The sequence below is a fragment of the Carettochelys insculpta genome, chromosome 1 (assembly GCF_033958435.1).
Source record: "Carettochelys insculpta isolate YL-2023 chromosome 1, ASM3395843v1, whole genome shotgun sequence".
NCBI classification, from domain to species: Eukaryota; Metazoa; Chordata; order Testudines; family Carettochelyidae; genus Carettochelys; species Carettochelys insculpta.
Window position 1 is genome coordinate 70,927,515 of NC_134137.1, and position 22,586 is coordinate 70,950,100.

Consider the following 22,586-nt stretch of genomic DNA (forward strand, 5'->3'; position numbering starts at 1 on the left):
CCTTTTCTGTAACAAGAAATATCTTAGAAAGAAGGGACGTTTATGTCTTTATGAAAACTCTTAGCACGTCCAGTGCACAGTTGATGTTTTGAAAAGCCTGGGACATGTTAATTTGAGCTGGCTGTCTATGTAAGACAAACGCTGTGCTTCTCTTTCTGAGCACAATCTCCCAGTAACCTCTTCCTACCCCGGGACATCAAATATTCTCTTTCCTTCCTAGTCAATGTGATTGGCTCTATATTTCTTCAGGCAATTTTCATCTTCTTTTAGAAGATATTTTCTCTTTTTCATTTTCTCTCCACCCATTAGGTGCCAAGGTTTAATGATCAGAGCAGTGATGAAATTCACTGGATTCCAATCCAGATGTGTATGTATCATTTCCAGGTACCTTAGAGTCTATAGAAGTACTGATATCATCACCATCACCACTATATTGAAAGACTGAGACATGCTAATTTACCTTCCCAACACACCTGTAGGAGCATATTGTTATTCCCACTTTTACAGATGACAAATGAAAGTGTAGAGTGATTGTTTTATCAAAGGTCACACCATGAGCTTCTGGCAGAACTGAATAAACCCAGGTCTCCTATGTCCTAGATCAGTACCAAAAACTGTTCCTTTTACATATACATTAATTCACCTATGCTGGCATCTACATTAATTTCTTTATCATTTATTTTTTTTCTTTAGCCAAATGTATGATTTCCCAATTCTCTTTCCACTCCAATGGCTTGGGTTTTTTTTTGTTTTGTTTTTTTTTGTTTGTTTTTGCTTTTCAGACCTGACATTGACTGCTCTCGTCTTAGTCCAGAACATCAACTTGTAAAACAGAGGAGGTGGACCCCTACCCTGAATCCTTACATAACAATCACAGTAGCTTTAGGCTCCTTACAAGCTGTAGTCAGATTTTTTTCAGTATTCTCCAGGGCTATAGCTACACAGCAGTCTAAACTCAAAATAAACTATGCAATTTGCACTATGCAAATTGTGTAGCTTGCTTCAAGTCAGTTTTGAAATAGGCTATTTTGTCATGTGGTGCTATCTAAACTGAGCAACAGGTCAAAATGAAGCACTATTACAAGACATTCCGTACTCCTCTTGCAATAAGGTGGACAGGGATGTCAAAATAGCATGTCTGTTATTTCAAAAAACATTTCAAAATGACAGGCATGATGCATGCACACAGAGCAGCTACTTCAGGATATTTCAGTACCCCAAATTAGCTCCTGACTTGTATATATAGCCCAAATGATTGGAGAAAGTGAATGAGGGGATTGTAGTATGTGTAATGAAATCTGCTTCATTAACAGGGTGGGGAATGTGCTTTTCAGGAACACTATAAAATTCTGAAGTGAGAAATGCAGCTTGGTTCATTTGAAATACAATTGCCTATGGAGGTCTGTTTAAACTGGCTAAAGGGAGTTTGTGCTGTTGAAAGTGTTTGTATTTCATTCTAATTGGCCAAGCTCCCATCGTCCCCAAAATTGCCGTTGACAACTATTGTTTTCTTGGCAAGAAAGGTATTCTTGCATAGTGTTCAACAGAGCAAGTGATGTAATTCCACCAGGCTTTCAAGTGACTAACTCCAAGACAAAAGGCAAGGGAGGTGTTATATTAAATAGAACTCTGACAGAAAGAAGGTTTGTTTGTTGCAAGTAAGAGCGGATGTACAACAGAAAGCAAAACAGTCAGAGGTTCACAGTCTACACACAAAGAAGCATATTATTTTATGAGCAAAATATAGTCATTTGCATTCTCAGTGAGAAGTGGTGTAAATTGATGTGAATTAGCAGAAAAAGGAAACGTCAGTTCAATGGAGATTATTTTTATGACACATCCCGCTCCTGTTGCTGGTCAGACATGCCCCTACCCTGACAGACAAACTGATACAACAATTTCAGAATCTTTATTTTTTTTTCACAAGTGATGGGCTGGTGGTTGTCAAAAGCTGCTACTGAAAGCGTTTCTGGAATAAATGGCATATGCAGAATGGAACCATCTTTCATTTCTATGCAGCTTATAGCAAGCCAATTTATAACTATTGCCATGACTTTTAGTTTGTCTGGAACGTGGTTTTGTTTGTAGTCATTCAGTTCCACATAGTCAAGAACAGCATCTTGCTCAGCGGCATGAAGCTTGATTCATAACTCTAACTCCTATAGTCATTTATACCTGTGGAGAATGAGTGCTAAGGGGGTGTAAAATGCTATCAAATCAAATTACACCCACTCTGCACCGATGGAAATTATTATACAAGGCAAGGCAAAAACTAGGCTTAAGGTCATTTCATTTGATCAGATGTCAGCCACCAGTCCAGTGTGTGGGTCAAGTACTCCATGCTGCATTGATCAGAACTTATTTTCTGATTCTCTTGGCCAGTTGCTGCTGTCATAAGTATTTCCAAATTACTGTATCTACAAAGCACTGACCTAACTGAGAATGATTTATTTTTGGCATATGACTTCATAAAATATACGCTAATATACTGAACCTTAGAAGCCTGAACTTCACTTTTTGCAGAGGTGATAGTCTCATGACAAATATTTTAGGTTCTGAATGAATGTCATTTAGCATGAAAGTAAACTGCTAGCTCTGACTAATGTAGCCTCTCTCTTTCTTGTTCTTCAGCAGCTACTCCTGGTCTGTTAGCTTTCTCTCCCCCTTCATCACACTTTGCTGCACAACTTAATAAAAAAGAACCAAATGAGTGTGCCCCTGCTAAGCTACTAAACACTCCCAAAAACTCTGAAAGGGTCTGAGGTAGCAACTGTATAATAAGCATGAGTGATGGGGAAAGTCACCAGTCTCCTTTCAGTGTATGCTTTTTTGATGGCACTGAAAGGAGAGCTATTTTTTTTTCCACAAGACATAGCAGACATACCTAACTCACAGTGATTTTTTGAAACAGATGACAGAATGTGCACGACGATCACATAAAAGAATGAAATTAGTTTGCTCCACAGCACAGTTCCTCAGTATTACCAATTGCTAACTCAAGACAGTAATTTCAACAATGTCAAACCTCTAATTTTGAGAACTCATTTCAAAACCAATAGGCATCTCTAAGCTATGACCCGATGGCTTCTCCTATAACATCAGTGGAGAATTTATGAAAGAATTTCATTTCACACCAATTGCTATGTAAACTTCGAGCTAAAAGACATCATTTTGGACTGTCACTCTTGAGACAACTTTGCATTTGGGTACGGTGCTCAAGTATGTCAAGGACAAGAGTTCTAGGCTGATGGATTTATCCAAATTGATCTTATTAATACTTGAGGGGTGGAGTTCTGCATAGCACCTTTATGGACAAAACACTTCTCCACTGGAAAAAGCAATTTTCCAGAATCCAAATAATTAAAATCTGACAGCTTGACTGGGTTTCTGACAGAAATGCCTTAGAATGGTTTCAGCTTTCTCATTTCATTTTCATAAAGTCATAATGATTAATTTTGATAATATTGACACATTTTATTTTGATAAAATAAAATATGTTTTAGCTGTAATTTCAGTTAGAGTATTGCGTTATGTATAATATTACATTAAACAACATGGAACTGAATGACATTTTCATTCAAATTTGAAAATAAAACAAATTTTGAAATATCAGAAGTTCCCACACAACAGAAATTTTCCAACTAGCTCTACCCGACAGGTTCCTTCTCAATAAGTATAGATATGACATAACTGTTGATTACCTCTGGAAAATCTTTTTTTTTAATTTTATGTCATGAGTGGCAAGGGGCTATGCATCAAACTCCAAGGCTAGTGTAACCCTATCTCAAAATAACTTACAGAATTTGTGTTGTGCAAATTGCATAAGTTATTTTTAGGGAACTTATTTCGAACTCAGTGCCTACCACATGATTTTGAACTTCCCAATACATCTCGCAAGAAAATGAAATACCTCACTTGAAATACCCCTGCCATTTCTATCCCAAAATAGAAATCTTATTGTAACTGTAACCTTATAGTGTGTGTGTTGGGTGGGTGTGTATGTGTGTTATTATTATTACTTAGCATTTGCACTGTAGTACCATCTATGTACTCCCATCATGAACAAGGGCCCCACCATATTAGAAACTGTATAAACACAGAACAATAATGAGCATAGTATTGTGGTTGCATACAAAAATTTCCTTCCATGCATAAAGTGTAGCATTGCAGAAACATGAAGGTCTTCACTGGAAAATTTAAGAAGTGGGCAATGAGTGTGGGTGCGAAGATCTAGAGAGAGGGCCTAATGAATTGGTGCCCATATGGGCAGCAGAAATGATGGTGGTATAACTCCATTAAAGTTCTAATTTCACCAGATGTTAATTTGGCCAACTAAATCCACACGTTTGCATGAAGGTGTAATTTGTGTCTCTGGCTCCAGCACATTTTTAAGCTTGTTTGGAGTCCTATTTGAGCCAAGGGAGGTCTAGCTGCTAACAAAAGAATGCATTTGCAGATCTAACTTCAGACTTGGTGCCACTGTGTCGCAATCTGGAATTCTGAAAATCTGTGTGCCCAGGATTATTACAACACATAAAAGCCTTTCAAACAAGTATGCTGATCAAAATTATCAAACAGACTCATGAACACTTCAGCATTGTTTTCCTATTGTCCTCTTGACTGCACTGAATCTGTTTGGTTCTGTTCGTAACTGGTAAAATCCATTGCTTGAACTTGGAACAGAAGGCAAAAACCAAATAGTGAAGATATTTGAAGGAGGAAAATGGCAGGTCTACATTGTGAGCCAGTAAGATGTTTTAGCCATAGTTGTGAATGGACTTGATGGGAGTAAGATGAGAATGGAGTAGCCACCCTTGTAGAAAATATGTATAGAACTGAACAGGGATTTGATTAATAGAATGCTTTAAACATTAGTATGAATAACTGTAGAGTTGCATAAAAATATATATCCTCCATACATTTTTGACCTTAATATGAATGATCACAGAATTAATCTTCTGTTGAAATGCTATAGGAATAGGTTCTTTAAGCTCTTCTGATTAGTCATATTTTTATTAATTTCTCGGAGATTTTTGGTAACAGAAAGAAATTTGCAGTAGTCAAGGAGGAAGACAGCCACACTATAAACAAGCATTTTAGCTGTACGCATGTAGAAGGAGGGATACATTTTACTATGTTATGGAGAAAGAGCCAGTTAAATTTCAGAAGTCCCTAACTGTTCAGGAAGGGTAGACAGACTGGAGTGGATAATAATCAGGCTCATGTTGGCTGTGTCTACACGTGCCCCAAACTTCGAAATGGCCATGCAAATGGCCATTTCGAAGTTTACTAATGAAGCGCTGAAATGCATATTCAGCACTTCATTAGCATGCGGGCGGCAGCGGCGCTTCGAAATTGACGAGCCTTGCCGCCGCGCGGCACGTCCAGACAGGGCTCCTTTTCGAAAGGGTCCCGCCTACTTCGAAGTCCCCTTATTCCCATGAGCTCATGGGAATAAGGGGACTTCGAAGAAGGTGGCGTCCTTTCGAAAAGGAGCCCCGTCTGGACGCGCCGCGCGGCGGCAAGGCTCGTCAATTTCGAAGCGCCGCTGCCGCCCGCATGCTAATGAAGTGCTGAATATGCATTTCAGCGCTTCATTAGTAAACTTCGAAATGGCCATTTGCATGGCCATTTCGAAGTTTGGGGCACGTGTAGACACAGCCATTGTGAGTCTTAGTAATGGGAAAAATTGTGGAGTGTTTTCCTCCATAGAGCTAGAAGAAAGAAGAGAAGGCTTGGTAGGGAAGAGAAAGAGCTTGTTTTTTTTTGCATATTGAACTTCGGCTGATGGTAGGATGTGGAAGATATCATTCCAGAAAGCAGGAGATGGAAGAGAAGAAGTCAAGCTTGGAGAAGTGGATATGTGCATCATGAGTACAGAAATAGTAGTTAAGTACATGTGAGTGGATATAGCCACCCAAAGACAGAGTGTACAGAGAGCAGGGAAAGGTAAAATGAGACCACTGTAGACACAGAAACAGGCAAATTGGAGAAAAAATGAACTATTAAAGGATATTCTGAAGGAACAGTTGGAAAAGTAGGTGGGAAATCACAGGAGTATAAGACAACAGAAGCCAATTAATTATTTCACTGATTTGCAAGCATTCTTGTGTTGGGTAGTATGTGATATTTCAGTGCAATATGGATCTAACAGCCTGGAAATACTAGGCTTATACAATTAATGAGGATTAATAATGACATAAATCTGGACAAGAAAAATAAAAACTATGTTCAAAGAAAGTTGATTTGGCAAGCTTATAATTACTGTTGCTTATGCCAACTGACAAGGAGCCTTTAGAATACTTGTCTTTCTTGAGTGTTTTCTTTTTTCCCTTCTTATTTTCTGTTCCTGTTTTTGTTTTGTGCCCACCCTCCATACCCTCTGTCACTGCCATTTGTTACTTTGACATATTTCTGCTCTTTCCTCTGTGCATTTTTAAAGGATTGTTTACACAGACTCTTTTATGTATTTTAATGCCTGATGCTCTAGATCGGGGTGAGGAACCACCAGCATACTGGCTCTATGCAGTTGGTCAGGCTTAGCCACTGGCTGGCCACCAGATGGTTTCTTTACCTGAGTGTCCACAGGCAAATGGGAGCTGCAAGATGCAGCTGGGGACAGGCCATGATGCTCAGGAAAGCCAAGCATGGTAGCACATCAGCAGCTAACCTTGATGAAGTGTATCTGGCCCATGGGCTCAGGGTCACCACCCCTGCTATAGTTTAGAACTTGAGAGACATGGGCCACTCACTTGCTGTATGATTTTAGAAAGGTCAGTTCATATTTTCTTCCCCAGTCCCCTCTTACCCATTACACGTCTTGTTTATTCAGAATATAAGCTCTTCAGGACAGGAAGTGTTTTGCACTGAGTTTGTATTGTATGTGTATCTTGGCGGGCGCTCTTAGGTGGTACTATTACAGACATAAAATAATATTAATGAGGCAACCTGCAAAATAGCTGCTAAGGAATAGAAAGGCTGGTGCTGCAAGTTGGAGGCAATCCACCCAAATCACCATCTCCATCATTCTGTATGCTTTCCATCCAAATGAGAGAAACAGTTCTGGAACTAGTCATGCATATCCAGAAAGATCATCTCTCCCATTTTAATGTAATTTGTTAGAACATTTATTCAGTGGCAATATCTAGTTTACAAGGCACCTTTAACCAATTTTTCCTGTTGCACTGAATGAGAAGACAGCTGGTGTTTTAGAACATTATGTCCCTTCAACCATCTACTAAATCACCAGTGTGTGGCTATTAGCTGTGGACCAGATTTGAATTGCAGCAAAGTAACTTTACACCTAGAAGATCCTGTCACAATCTGAAGGCCATTGCAACTCCTAGCACAGGGCAGGGAAAAATATGGCCCATGGGCCAAATTCAGTCCACCAAGCTGCTGGATCCCATTCATGGATGCATTGGTGAGCTGCAGGTAGGTTCCTTGCCTGTCCTACTCTTACACAATGCTCAGAAAAGGACCTCATTTGTCTTACAATAGCTGTGATCCCAGAGGGGTGGGGGTGAGGCGTCACACACTGCCTCTGCCCCCAGCACAATCCCATTGGCATGTTTAAGGCTAATGTGTGCTTTCTATTTGAAGCATCCCTCCCACTCCCTTCAGGCTCACAACTATTCAGAGATGTACATAGTCCCTATCATGGCTTGATAGGCAGAGAGCCTTCCAGAGAAATCAGGAGTCATCCAGGTAAGTCTTCAGGCCAGAGCCTGCCTCTGGTACTCCAGCCTCTCCCTTCCCCAACCCTCTGCCCCACAACCTCCCCCCATCACTGCCATGCTATTCCTTGTAACCCAAACCCTCTGGCCCCCTGATCTACTGATACGCCACATACCCAAACCCTCTGGACCTCCTCCTGAACCCATACCTCCTCCCAGACCCCACACCTCAATCTCCTGCCCTAGATCACAACCCAAAGTCCTGCAACCTAGTCTCCTGCCTAAGGTCACACCTGACTCCTTCACCCAAACTCCCTCTCAGACCCCACATCCTTGCACCTGCACCTCAATCCCTTACCCCAAGCTCTGTTCTGCACTCAGTCTCCATTTCAGACCCTACACTTCTTTCATTAATATGATAGAAGAATGCAGCCATTGGTCACTTTTCAAATTCCTGGAGTGATCCTACATGAATAAGAACATGCAGTTTATAGCTCAAAAGAGTTGCAGAAAGAAAAAGAAAAGAACGGAAAAAGTCAATGTGAGCACTGAACACTCACATAAAGAAAGATGTAAGTGTTGTAAATGATGTTGGGTTCTAGTGATCATTAGCTCAGCCTACCTTATCCACATCTACTGATTTATAAAATTGTTCACAAGCCCAGACAATTATTTATATACAGGAAAGGAGATAGGCCTGGGAAATGTAACACACAGGAGCAGGTGTAGTAGTGTAAGTAGAAGTAGTTTGAGAAGACATTTGGGGTGCTTTTCCAAAAAGCTTAGGTTTTAGAATAGAGAGTTTGCCCTGAGTGAGCCTTCCACTTCTTTGATTGGGATTGAATCTCTAAGGGCTGGGGTGCTGCTCACTGCCTCTTTTATGGGATACACCTAGGAAAAAGATGTGCCCTCAGATAGAGGTAACAATATAAAAGCTAAGCTTGTGAGAGTCCTGGTTCAAACAGGCACACCTTTGTGTTAAGAGAAAGTTATAAGGAAAGCTCACATAAGAGAAAGCTTTTTGTGTACACAGCTCAGGGCAGGGGATCAGAAGGGGTTGGGGCTCAGGGCAGAGGGTGGGGAGTATGGAAGACAGGGCAGTCTGTGGAAGTCAAGGCAGAGAGAGGCCTTGGGGTGTTGAGTGGAGCTTTCCCCAGTGGAAAGAAAACACTATTCAGGCAGCATCTCCCCAGGGCCATATGCCGTCAATTGGCTTCTCTACAGAGACAGCAACAGACCTGCATGACATCTTGTTCCTCAAGCAGCAGGGGCTGCACAGGACACTGGCCATGTGATAGCTTCCCCCTGGGACTGGCCTGGGTCAGCAGAGGTCACATAGCCTAGCTGGCAATTGCTCAGTGGAGCAGCCCAGGGTGGCAGGGGCCATGCTGCAACCATGACTGCTCCGTGGGGCTGATGTGTTTGCTGCGTCCTGTGATCATTCTGGGATATAATTGTTCTTCTGCTTGCTGCCCCCTGTGGTCATTGATGAGTATAACTGACCCTGCTATCATACCCCTTCCTTTTCACTTAATAAGTATCAATCATGTTCTATGCAAACCGCATTATCTTGGCACAACCAAACCCTGACATTGCATTAAATTGGGACAGACAAACAGACAGATGCACAAACCTTCTCAAATACACGTTCCCACTTTCCTTTATACTCTTGCTAAGTCTGTGTAAAATTCAGATTATGCCTTTGTAAGAGTTTTCTCCCCTCCTTTTTGGCAAACTAAGTGGGGATTTTTAAGATAGCTCTTCCCTGCCTAATACTCTTCTTTCTAAAGTCAATGCAAACACAGCTAAGCCCACACTGAGCACTTCCAAATATCCTCACATCAATTGCCATTTAAATGTAAAGCTATGTAGGGAAAGAGTTTTCAGTGGTGCTTAGTGCCAGAGGGTAAGTAGTACCATTAAACACATAGAAGAGGCTTGTGAAGATTGCTCAGAAGAGCTGGGATAAAGTTACAACACAGTGACAAGCATTATGCTAAAAAAATCACTTCTCCTATTGGGTGGCCACTAACCTTTTTGCTTTTCTAGCCCTGCTGTCTTCTCAGCTACTTTAACTTTTCCAGTGTTATCTTGATTAGTACAGTCACTCCCTACATGCATCTGTTCGTGCTGGGTTTACATCCACTTATCAAGTTGCTTTATATGGCACTTATCTCAGACACAAGATGAGTGAGGTGCTACCTTTGGTTGAACCTACATCTGTTGGTGAGAGAGATGAGTTTTCTTTCAAACAGAAGTTGGTCCAAAAAGATATTGCCTCACCTATCTACTCTATTTAATACTCTGGGGCTGACATGGCTACAACAACATTGTGTTTACACTCATCTCTCACCCTAGGCTAGACATCAGCCAAGGGTGTTGAGGTGTAACCAAAACTCTTTCTCATTACAGTCCACACCACTATGTTTAGAATGTTTCCTTTTCAGTGTGCACTCCTATACAGACATAAGTAATAAACCATTGCCTGCATCTTGCATTGCCTTTGGAGAAGTTACCAGTCCACCCCTATACTGGGGCTTGGGCTTGGAGGATGCTACAAACTCTGAAGGCAATGGCTCCATTTGTGAGCTTGAAGTTAGTCTTATGCTTAAATCCTCAGTACCTTATAGGATTGACCTCTTGCTGTAGATTGCAGTGTTATGAAACTATAAATGTACTTCCTTGATGCACTGTGTGGTGAGTTGCCAAGATTTATAATTGGGGGGGAGGAGGGGAATAGGACGCAGTAGTTACATGTTTCCTTCTCGCAAAGTTTTAGAAATTTTATTATCACCTCAGCTGTAATCAATACTTACATTGTTAATGGACACAAAAGGAACAAACTTATCTACTGTTTCATTAAAGAATTAACTTTTCCAATTAAAGTTTAGCTTTTTTTGTTAATTTACATAGACGTAATCCTAAAACAAACAGAAATACAGTTTCTCACCATTAGTGCTTTCTGAATAATAATCATGATGAACTTGCCAATGTCATGGCAAATTATTGCTGGGATAAAATAGTTGATTAGACTGACTTTAGGGGTTAAAAATAGTCCAACAGCATTTAAGAATTGAGAAACTCTAAGCGACAGAACAATACCAATATCTGGATTATTTTACCTTTCTGATTGATGTTTTCTAGCAGAAGTCATTTATATATCAATTATTTATCCGAGGCATAGTCTCGCTCCCTCTTTCTGTCTTTCTTTCTATATAATAAACACACTGTATCTATTGTCTAAGAGAAGTCATATTATATGTAACCTATGCACATTTGCCTTGTCCTGTCAAGGTTGGTGGCTTTTGTTCTTCATCTCCAGGCATTCATGTCAAAAATCCAGAAAACGAATACTTGCCTTCTTCGTATCACCATTCAGCACCCGAAACCATCTATTCTTGGTTTGTCTCATGCTGTTTGTCTCTTGAGTGCTATTGTATTTTTTTTGTTTTTGCCAACATGTGGTTCTTAGGTCATGTCTCTATCTTGCATGAGCCAGTCCTCTCAATCAGTGTTGTAGGTGTGCATGTGAAAATTTCACAGAATAGTATCTTTATGTCACACAATCAAAAATGATAATATGAGTAAATAACTGCAGTCTCAACTATGAGGTTTTGACCAGCTCTTCTAGAAAGTAGCTAGCAGTTGCGGTAAGGTGAGCCAAATGTATGTGTAGCTAGCTAGATTGGTTGAAATTATTGCATCATTCAGCCACTCTCTCTCTCTCTCTCTCTCCTCTCTCTTTCACAATTATTTTGTGTCCATATAAGAGAGAGACTGTGATGCAGTAATTGCCACCAGTATTGAAGGAGAGGTGAAAGAAGCTGATCTATTGAATTCTTATTTGTGGGAATAATTGAACATGCTTCTGCCTTATGTAGGATAAACTGTGGAGTATCCATAATAGAGATTTAATGTTTTCCTCAGTACTGAATATTTCATTTGTTGGAAAATGTTGAATGACTGACATTAAACTCCCTATAGCTTATGTACTAAAGACTTGTTTTCCAGTTGAGACATTTTCAGTCCAGAGTCCATGCTATATTTTGAAACTTGTAGTATTTGAGATTCCAGGCCACATTGTGTGAAAGCACCAGAAGGTAGCATGGTTGGTTACAATCCCTCATTTCCTTCACTCTGTTGAGCTTCTGCTATGCTCCTTTGAAGTCAGCACTTCAGAAACCAAGCACAGTAGATGAATGCTATGCCCCCTCCCTCGCAAGTCACAGCAGCTTGCCAAGCTACGGACACTTTCTGCCTGATGACTCAAAACATACCCCTCAATATCTTAGCAACCCTTTCTCCCACTCGGCACAAGAGCTTCCATATAGAGTCCTTTCAAAAGTCTGCTTAAGTGTTTAGCTTTGTACTCACAAGATAAATTAATTCTTAGCAAGCGTGACTAATAACTAGACTGCAGTGCCCTCTGAGTGATTCATATTCAAAATGAAAGATATAGTAGCCCTCTCACAGCATGTTTCATTAAGTTATTCTTGACCCTAGAACAGGGTGGATTTGGAGCTGCCAGTGTGCTACTGTGTGTTAACTTTTATTTGCTGGTACAAGCTCTTATTTTTTTCCCTATTGACTTTACGGAAGCTACATTTGGGTGTTTCAAAACAAAAAGCAGTCAAGCAGCACTTTAAAGACTAGCAAAATAGTTTATTAGGTGAGCTTTCGTGGGACAGACCCACTTCTTCAGACCATAGCCAGACCTGAACAGACTCAATATTTAAGACACAGAGAACCAAAAACAGTAAGCAAGGAGGACAAATCAAAAAAAGTTAATGAAGGTGAGCAAATCAGAGAGTGGAGGGGTGGAGGGGAAGATCAAGAATTAGATTGAGTCAAGTATGCAGACGAGCCCCTATAGTGACTCAGAAAGTTCCCATCATGATTTAAGCCATGTATTAATGTTCCAAATTTTTTCAAGTCTATGAATTTATCATAGAAAGAAATAGATACACATAACCATAATGGGACCCTGCAACAGTGAAGAACCCTTGTGTAGAATATTTGGCTTACTGCATATTTCAAAGATATTTGCTTCAGGAGGTGGGAATTCAAGGATAGTGGATATGTGGAAGATATTATCGTCTCTTTTTTAGCTTACACAAGAGAGGTGATTTGCATAGAGTAGAATTGTGCTGCCTTTCTCTCCAATTTCTTCCTCTCCTTTTGACTTCTGAAAGCAGTCAATAGACTTGCAGGTGCTTATGCCTGGTATATAGCTTCAGTGCCCTATGTGCATAGCACAAAGACAGATAAAATAGAAACTGAAGACTGTATTCTTTTTTTGGGGTCAGATTTAGCCATGCTCCTGTATCAGTATTAAATGGAAAAAAAGAGTTAGAATAACTCTTACACAGCCCGTGTAAGTGCTAAACAGGCCTGCTGGTGGGAGGCAGAGCAGAGGCAGGGTGAGGACAGAAAGCTAGCTCAGGGGGAGAAAGGCAACAAATAGCAAATGGACAGAGGGATACCTCAGGGCATGGAGAAACAGCTGACTGGAGAAGCAGCCAAGGAGGGGCTGCTACAAATCAATTAAGGCCAGCTGAGCTCAGCTGAGGCACCCGCAGGACTGTTTAAAAGGCCTCTCCTTCTGGGAACAGGGGAGGAGAATGGAAGAGGAGGTTGGAGGGATGAGAACAGAGAAGGTGAGGGCAAGTTAAAGAGCAGAGAAAGAACATCAGCAGGGGAGGTGAAGAGTTCTACAAGAAGAGTTTGGACTCCCTTTCTTCCAGGTGACTGGGATGGGGGCTCTACCCGAACCACTTCATCCCAGGGACACTAGGGCTAACTGCAACTGGAGCCCATGGGGCCTGAGCTACCTGTGGGATGCTGACAAGAGCAAGGGGTCTGGAGCACAGAAGTGAGGCTGAGTCCACTGTAGGGGATAGTTGCACCTAGGCACTGGACCTCCAGCCACCTGGCACTGGTATGGTAACAGTGATGTCAGCTGGAGCTCCTGATCCCTTTGGATTATTGTGGCAGCACAGCTTTTGCTGTGCACGACCTGGAGGGAATGAGGTGGAGGCAGTGCTGTGGTCCCAGTGGCACTGAGGGCCAAAAGCCCTAGGTCCTACTCTTTCCAATATTCTCCCCACCCCTTCTGAATTGTAAAGCCCACCTCCCATTTTGCCCAGGGATTGCGGTCCCTTGGTGCTGATGCTAAGCAAAATTTCAGCCCCTGTGATCAAGCAAGGGAATCTATCTAGGATTTTAGTTCAGCCCTTATAAAGGCAAAACTAAACATAGATTTCAGGTCGTGATCCAATCTTTCCCAAATTTTAAGGTATTCAGACTTAAACATCTGTGATCTGTCTGATCTTGAATGATAATATTCTTGGGGTTATGAATAATTGTTTATGCTGCATTACTAATTTAAATAATGTTGTTTTATAGAATATTCTGTAATTGTGGGACCAGACTAGTGTGCAAATAGTGTCATTTCATTATATTATGTTTTAAAGTGATGAAAAGACCCCATGCTTTATAGGGAAGGGAGACAGATGCTGACAAGTGTCCCCTGTATAAACTGCCCCTCTGTGGTGAAAGACATTAGATAGTGTTATGTTCAGTTGAGGAAAAGAAAATAACAAGAAATGCCTATATGAAAGAGATTCAGGACAGAAAATATTTAAATATAGCTCAGTTTTGCCATTGTCCAGAGGCTTGGCAACACCTACACATTAAGTTAATGATATATTCGTACAAACACTGTGTAACGAATGAATTCATTCCTTTATGAGCAGTCAGATGTAATCAGGCCTACACATTTTCTGTTAGCTTCTGAGGCAGCTTTGTTGAATAGCTTGGTCCTTGAATTTTTTTTTGGTAATGACACAGTTGTTGAAGTACACTGATCTTATAAAAACATATTAAAGAGTCACATTTATTTTCATGTTCTTTCTATGAATTCAAGTTTATTATAGCAAGGAATAGATTCACACAGAAAATAAGACTTCTGTCAGCTTTTCCAGTCACAATGGGACCAGGCAAAAGTGAAGTGAATATGCTAAGAATTCTCTTTCAGAATGGTAGCCATGTTCACCCATTTCCTCAAAAATGAGGAATGTTGTGGCACCTTAAAGACTAAAACTTATTTGGGGGTAAGTTTTCATATGCTGGAGTCCAATGGTTCAGATAGATGAGAAAAACTACATCTCTTTATGGAAATAGCTGTGTAGTTATTGTAGGTACTCATATAACCCTCTTTCTCAAAGTATTGGAGCGCCTCATAACATTTAATGTAGTTATACTCACAACACTGTGGTTGGACAGGGAAATGTTGTTATTCCCAGTTAATAGATGGATAAAGGAAGTGCAGAAAAACTAAATCACTTGTCCAGGGTCACTGAGAAATACAGAGAAGAATATTGAATGTAAAATTTCTCAATCTTAGCTAAGCGCTTTCTGCACTGGACCATTTTTCATCCCAGACAATAGTCCCTGGTTTGTAAGACAATGACTTTCTTAGGATTTCAGCACCATGCAATAAAAAGAGTTAATACACATTTCCTGGATTTGCAAATCTAGAGCTTGAGTGTCTACAATTATTTGAACCCCAGGTTAGGAAGTTTTGAACCTTGAGTCTCATCCTGGAACTCCAGTATCTAAACTGCATGGCTACTTCTATACATGCCCCTTCCTCTGCAAGGGGCAAGGTAATGACCAGCCCAGAAGATGCCAATGAGGTGCCAATGTAAATTTCCCACACCTCAGTAGTATATGGCCATGTGATTTGGAGCCTTCCAGAAGAGGGGGTTTCCAGAACGAGAGTTTCCTTCTGGAAGATCCCCATGGACTGCACATCTACACATCTATTTTGGAGTCTAGGAGATCTTCCGTATACTGAATCATGTGGCCATATGCTAATAAGGCATGGGAAATTTACAACTGTGCTCATGAGGGGCATGTGTAGAAGTAGCCCATTATGTGGACCTGAGTCCAACTACCCATTTCCCAGCACCTAGTGGAAAATGTAGCTATTTTAGCCTGTTGTTAATGGTACAGTATGGGAAAACTTGACTGCCTACCACACTTGACTGCCTAGGGGATAAAACGTCTTCTGATAGAATTGTGGGGTACTTTTGGCAGATTCCAAGGCCATTTAATACACAGAGCAAAATATGCTAATGAGGCGTGGATGCAAATTCCCCATGCCTCATTAGCATAAAATCACATTATTTGGAGTCCAGAAGACTATTCTTCCAGACTCCAAAATGCCATGTAGAAGCATGTCCCTGAAAATTTTTGAGAAGAAGGGGCCAGGCTTCTAAATGGCCCAAGAGAACAAGTCCAATGGATCTTTATGTGCACTCTAAAGCATTAGGGCTTGAATGATGGTTACTCCTCAGATCTTCAACCCCATGGTGTCCTGGTCCAATATCTTTGTTAGCATGTTTTCTTTGTAAACAAAACGGGTCTTAGGCTTTAGCCTGAGTTTGAACACTAACCTTACATTGGTGTGCAGACAGCCTATGTCCTGGTAAAATGACCCTTCAAATCAATGGAAGACATCTCATTGATATCAATGGGGTTTGAATCAAGACTCATGGTAGTATATTTTGATGTTAGAATCACTGTGTACACTCATTGGTGGTATAGACACACTCATAGCTGTTCAAGACTTGCAAGAGACACCGCTTGATGACTACCTAGAATCTCTTATTGAACCTTCAGTTTGCAGTAGCCATGTCACTGAAAATGAGTAACTTTAGCTACTTCAGTGCAAATGCTTACTGTAATTCTAATATCAGCCATAGTAAATTGAATATTAAAAGAGTAATAATGTACAAGTTATTAAAGTGTTGATGTTGTTAGTTACCAGAAAGAAGAAGAAGGAACATATGTATTGCTTACTGTGTGGTGAATGAGCAAAGAAATGAATAGAGCTGACTGTGAATTTTTCAATGCTATTTTTTCAGCAGGATATTCTGATTCTCACAAACTAAACATGTTGTAGAAATATATTGGTTCCAAAGAAAACTGTAGAGGAGGTTACTCAGACTGGGGATGGATTATCTGGTCATAACCAGAAACAAAGACAGTGAACCCAAAACATACTTAAGATATAGGACATATAGATTTTTATGAATTCTGCCTGACTTGGAGCAGTGACTTCAATTTGGATCATCCACATCAAAAAATAATTTCCGTAATGACCAGGTTAGCAAGCCAATAGCTTTCTCTATCTTGCCAAACAATTAATTATTTATACAAAGTACAGCATCTTGCACAGAGCCAGTCTATCTGTTCTGTAGCTCAAAGATTAGTGTTAGCTGTGGGACATGAAGTTTCAAGTTTCTTCACTGAATCTGGGAGAAGATGGGCTTGAACCCCAAGCCCCTGGACTATTGGACACTATTTGTTTTTATGAGGAGAAAAAAAACCAAAAAGATCATGTTTTCATTCTCATGGGGACTGAAAATAAATACTGGAAATCTAAATTGAAATGGAATTTTTGTTTTCCATCCTGCCTCAGAATTGAAGAAAGCAGGATAGTTAAGAACACTGGTAGCCTCAGGTAAAAGCAACAATTTATTTTTGGCAAGGAGAATTAACAGTAGTGAAAGGCCAAAATAAGGAATTCAGTCCTCTAACAATGTAGCTAGTCATTCAGTGACCCACTCATAGTTTTATATATTTTAGAAGTGCAAAGATTAAAAGCCATAAATTGTGGACATCCTAATAAGGTGATCAGTAATATCCAATGAGGTCAAAGTGATATTGAATAAAATCTGCTAACTGATTCAGATAAAAGAAAAAAGTATTGTAGATTGAACACTGCTCCAAAGCAAGAACGAAACACTGTGGCTACATCTACTCTACAGTGATCTTTTAAAAGAAGTCCTTCCAAAAGATCTCTTCTGAAAGAACCGCTTTAGAATGAGTGTGTCCACACTCACAAAAGTGGATCAATAGGGTAATCTGCTCTTTTGAAAGAGAGCATCCACACAGCCCCCTCTCTTTTGAAAGAGCAGGCCAGGGCCTGAAAAATCAGGCACCATGAAAAAGGGACTATGGTGCATCTACAAACATTTTCTCTTGAAAGTAGCTTTCAAAAGTGGGTGCTCTTCCTGAAATGGGAGTAGAAGAGCAATTTTGAAAGGAGCACCATATTCTTTCAAAATAAATTTTGAAAGAACACTTTTTCTGCGTGGATGGTCTGCTGGATATTTTGAAAGAGCGCCTTCTTTTAAAAAATATTTTGAAAGACTAGTGTAGAAGCAGAAAATGACAACACTATTTTAGATCTAGAAAATGTGGTGATTTAGTTTTGTGTGTTCTTCTACTCTTCATACTTTGGTTAGGAGTATAACTAAATATGAGAGAAACCAGAGGTAGAAATTACTTGAAATTAATAAAACAGTCTCTGCTTTCAGTATTTCTGAGACTCTTGTTGTAAAGAGAAGCAATTTGGATATCTTTCAGATAAGCAGACATATTTTGGGTGCTCATTAGAGCTCAGTGAATAATTTATAAATAATAATTTACTTGATGAATTTCAACTCTCTTCGGCTCACAAATTGTCCATGAACAGATTGTGATTTTCCTAAATTAGTTCATTATTCACAATCATTCACTGAATAATATCTGTGAATAATTCTTGCTCTTTAGCTTGTTTGTGGGAAATTGTTGTGAATGTTTAAACTTTTAAGCTGTTTTAGTTTAACACACAAATTCCACAGAATATTTCTAATGCCTGAGTAAAACTCTTGTAATGAAGTTTCTGATAAGAACATTCCTGACATTTAACTATAAATGTATGTGTTATTGTAGGCTTCTCTGTGATATAGAGGTCCATAACATCCAATGCTCCTATTAGGCAAATAAATTAGCTTCCAATGGAATTAGACATAGGTATACATTTCAGCAAATTCGAAATATTTTGGGATAATTTTGCTTTTTTCCCAGTTAATATTTTTCATTAACTTGCTTTATATTGTTTTAATGAATGCATCTTTTATTACATTCACTTACCAGCAAAAATGTTAATCCAAAGTGAAAAAGATGGTTTTAATAAAGTTTAAGTAAATTCTGCTGTATTTTAAGCAGGCTGCAATAATTTAATGCTTATTTTGTTATAATTTCAAGGATAATATTGATTTTTTTTCATTTTTATTGATTAAAATTGTTATGATTGTGGGACATTATGGGATGGATCAAGAAGGGAAGTGTGGGGTCTGGGGAACTCTGTACCTAAAAGCAGCACCCTGGCACCCTGCCATATACATCATTTATATGTGGTTGTGGTATTTTCTACAAGGCATGTTATGTAAAATATCATATGAAAGCTCCTGATGTGCTGAAATCAGTTATACTGTTCACATAGGTATAAGATGGTATATAAGATTATACTTAAAGTTAAGAAATTGTATATGCTTGTTACTGAAACATTATGAATTTGACAGGCTCTACTGCTCAGTGATGGACCACTCCCAGGAGGGTGTTAAATGACGCTTAATTAACAGGGGAGTTTGCGATCAAGGAATTTACAGTTCAATGATGCTTACACATGCACCACACATTGGGGACTACTCAACTCTCATTCAGTTGCACAAGAACCCCAGCAGGATTGCTCACCCCAGTAGCTCAGCAAAGCCTACAAGGATGTGTTTGGGCAAGAGTCTCTTTGGTACATGGACTAAGAATATACAATAGGGGACATAGACATCATATATCTGATCTTTTTTCTTCTTCCACCTCCACTGGTAGCAACAACTTCTGGAAAGATACAAGACTACAGCTGAGAAGACTGGTCCAGGTTAAAAGGAGAACGAAGCGTGTGTATTTTGTCTACAGCCATACCACCCTGAACACTCCTGATCTCATTGAACTGTAACATTGAGTGAGGTGAGAAAACTACTTTCTAAATAGTACTTAGTGTAATAAGCTTTGAGATTTAGATTTTAAGATTTAGATTGTGCACTTATCTTTCATGTTCTTTGGTAACTATCTCTGACCTTTTATGGTAACCCTTTATAATCACTTAACATCTATCTTTCCATAGTTATTAAACCCATTTTATATTTAACCTAAAACAGAGTATTGTGCTTGAAGTACTTGGGATTTCTCTGCACAGGTTAAAAGGGCTAGTGCATTTCCTCTCCACATTAAGAGAGGGATAGACAGGATGATAAATTTGTACTGGGTCAAGCTTCTCATCAGGACAAAATAGTACACTTCTGGTGTAAGGCCAGGGAGCTGTAGGGAATTGGCTGTTTCCTTTCTCTGTCATTCCTGAGTAGCAGAAGCATTCATGCAATCTTGTTGGTGGCGGTGATCCACATGCTGTTGTGCAGAGAGATAACCCCAGTGGTTTGCTGCTTGTCAGTAGCAAGGCATTGTGAGAGAGACCCTATGCTGGAGAGTTCAGGAGGCACAACAATACTCCATTTACAGGCTGCACCCTGGGTATCCCATCATAGGATCAGACAATATTAGTTACTGCTGAGATTCAACAAATTAAAGCTACAAAATGACTAAAATATAATCTGCCAACACAACATTTCAAAATATGCAATGTAAATATAAATCAGTCAGATGTTCTCAAGCTCTATGTTTCTTTGCCTATCTGAATATTTTTATTATCAATGGAATTAGTATTTGATCAGTTAGCACATGCACATGAAATCAACAGTTACCAAATTTTACTGATAAAAATCTGGTTCTTTCTATCTTACTTTTAAGGAAATATAGTGGATTTTGTGGGCAGGAAGAGAAGGGATTGTAGAATTTTTCCAATCTCTGAGCTCACAAGAACCAAAGACTTTGAGGGTCACTTTTAATTTTGATCTTTAGTTTGTTATTTTTATGAGTAATTCATAATTAGCCTCCTTATTGTCTTGAAATAAGATTACTTACTTGGATACAGGATATAAAATTGCTTTACCTGGGCACAAAGAAAAAAGGTGAGAGAACTATGTTTCAAAGGCCAAAAATGGGGCTCAACATGCACTATTCAATTTAATAAACTTTAAGATCTCTAATTAAATAATCTGACTTTATAGCAACATTGTCATAGTTATTGTATTATATGCTTAACAGAACCACCTGGAAAACAATCTGAATTATTTTTTAGTTTCTTTTTCACTAACATTTTATATTTATATTATTTTGTAGTTTCTGGTGGCTGAATCTACAATTTCTTTGAAGTTAGTTAAGTCCCAATTTGTAGAAGCATGTGAAGATTCGACATTATCACGAACAATGTTTGTTTTTTAACTTCCAAAACTGTGTTCTATACAGTGTCAATGTTCATTGTGTGCCTAAGCTTATGTTCAGTAGCCATCAGCTATAGAGAATTCAGGCCGTGCCATCACATATACTGTGACTTCTTATTACTTAAGAGTACTAACTTGATTCAGTGCAGAGCTTTGTTATGCACAGTTTTCAGAATCTGACACTTCTGCTAGGGAAAATGTTCTAGAATGTATTATCACTTAGAAAGTATCACAAAGTTCTTGCAAAGGCTTGTATAGATTTAAAGAGGAAGTATTAGAAAAAAAAGCATAAACTATTCCAATAAATCTCATTCAGCAAGGCAGTAATCTTTTAAGCCAACATTATCAAAAACATTGCATTTTTATAAGATTCTGTGCTCAATTATGTTTGAAATGTGAGGCCTAGGATTAATAGCTTCCATCCCGAAATATGAAAATCTGTGAGGTGTTGTTTCTAAATATCTCTACACTTTTCTAACGTAAATATAAGACAGAACTTTCTAAACCAAGCAAAACCATCCCAAGCTCTTTTCCTTGACAGTGATCACCTGAAGAACATCATATCACATGCATATCAAAATTGTTGACCCTGTCTTACAAATAATCACATAAAGGTGAACCCTTACATCTTTGTGGAGGCCAGTTGAAGATAGTGGGTTTCTGCAAGGGTTAAGGGTTCCACCAGTAAGCAGAAGGACCAGGGCCTGAGGACATGTTTACACAAGCAGTAATGAAACCAAAATGTGTCACTCAGAAGTGTGAAGAAACAAGTGTGAGCTCTCTCCTGTCAGAATAATGCAGCTGCACAAGCACTCTTACAGCAGCATAGAGGTAATAATATAGCTATGACCCTATAAGGTTGTGTGTCTAAACATGGCCTAAGGCTATGTCCATAATGAGCATAGAAGTCAATTGCAGATACACAATTTTAGCTATACCAAATTTGTAGCTAAAATCAATGTATCTGTGATCAATTTCCATGTTTGTCTACACAGAGGACGGTCAACAGGAGAGTTTCTCCTGTCGACCTTCCTTATTCCTCACCTCTCATGAGGAGCACAGGGGTCAACTTTGACCCCGGAGAGTGTCATTCCATGTGTGCATGAAATCAAACCCCAGAAGATTAACCCTGACTGGACTGATCTTCCACAGTAGTGTAGATGTAGCCTAAGTCTGCAGTGGTCCAATAGCAAACTCTTTTTCAAAGAATATTTAAAAGAACCAATGAAACTTGTGGCAATTTAAATCTTTGTATTACAAATAATTTTGTCTACAATGCTACCATCAGGCATTCCCAACGTTTCCACCTTTCACACATTCTGTAGCAGGTATCAGAATTATTTCAAAATATATATGAGACAGAGGGAGGGATTGTGCTATTAAGATATCATCATACAACAATGCTCTTTGATGGCAACATGCATGTTATTAAAAGATGTGTGGTTTTTTTGCCGCACACTAGGGCTACGTCAACACTAGCCAAAAACTTTGAAATGGCCATTAAAATGGCCATTTCGAAGTTTACTAATGAAGTGCTGAAATACATATTCAGCTCCTCATTAGCATGTGGGCGGCCGTGGCACTTCGAAATCGCCGCAGCTCGCCACTGCGCAGCTCATCCAGATGGGGCTCCTTTTCGAAAGGACCCCACCTACTTCGAAGTCCCCTTATTCCCAAATGC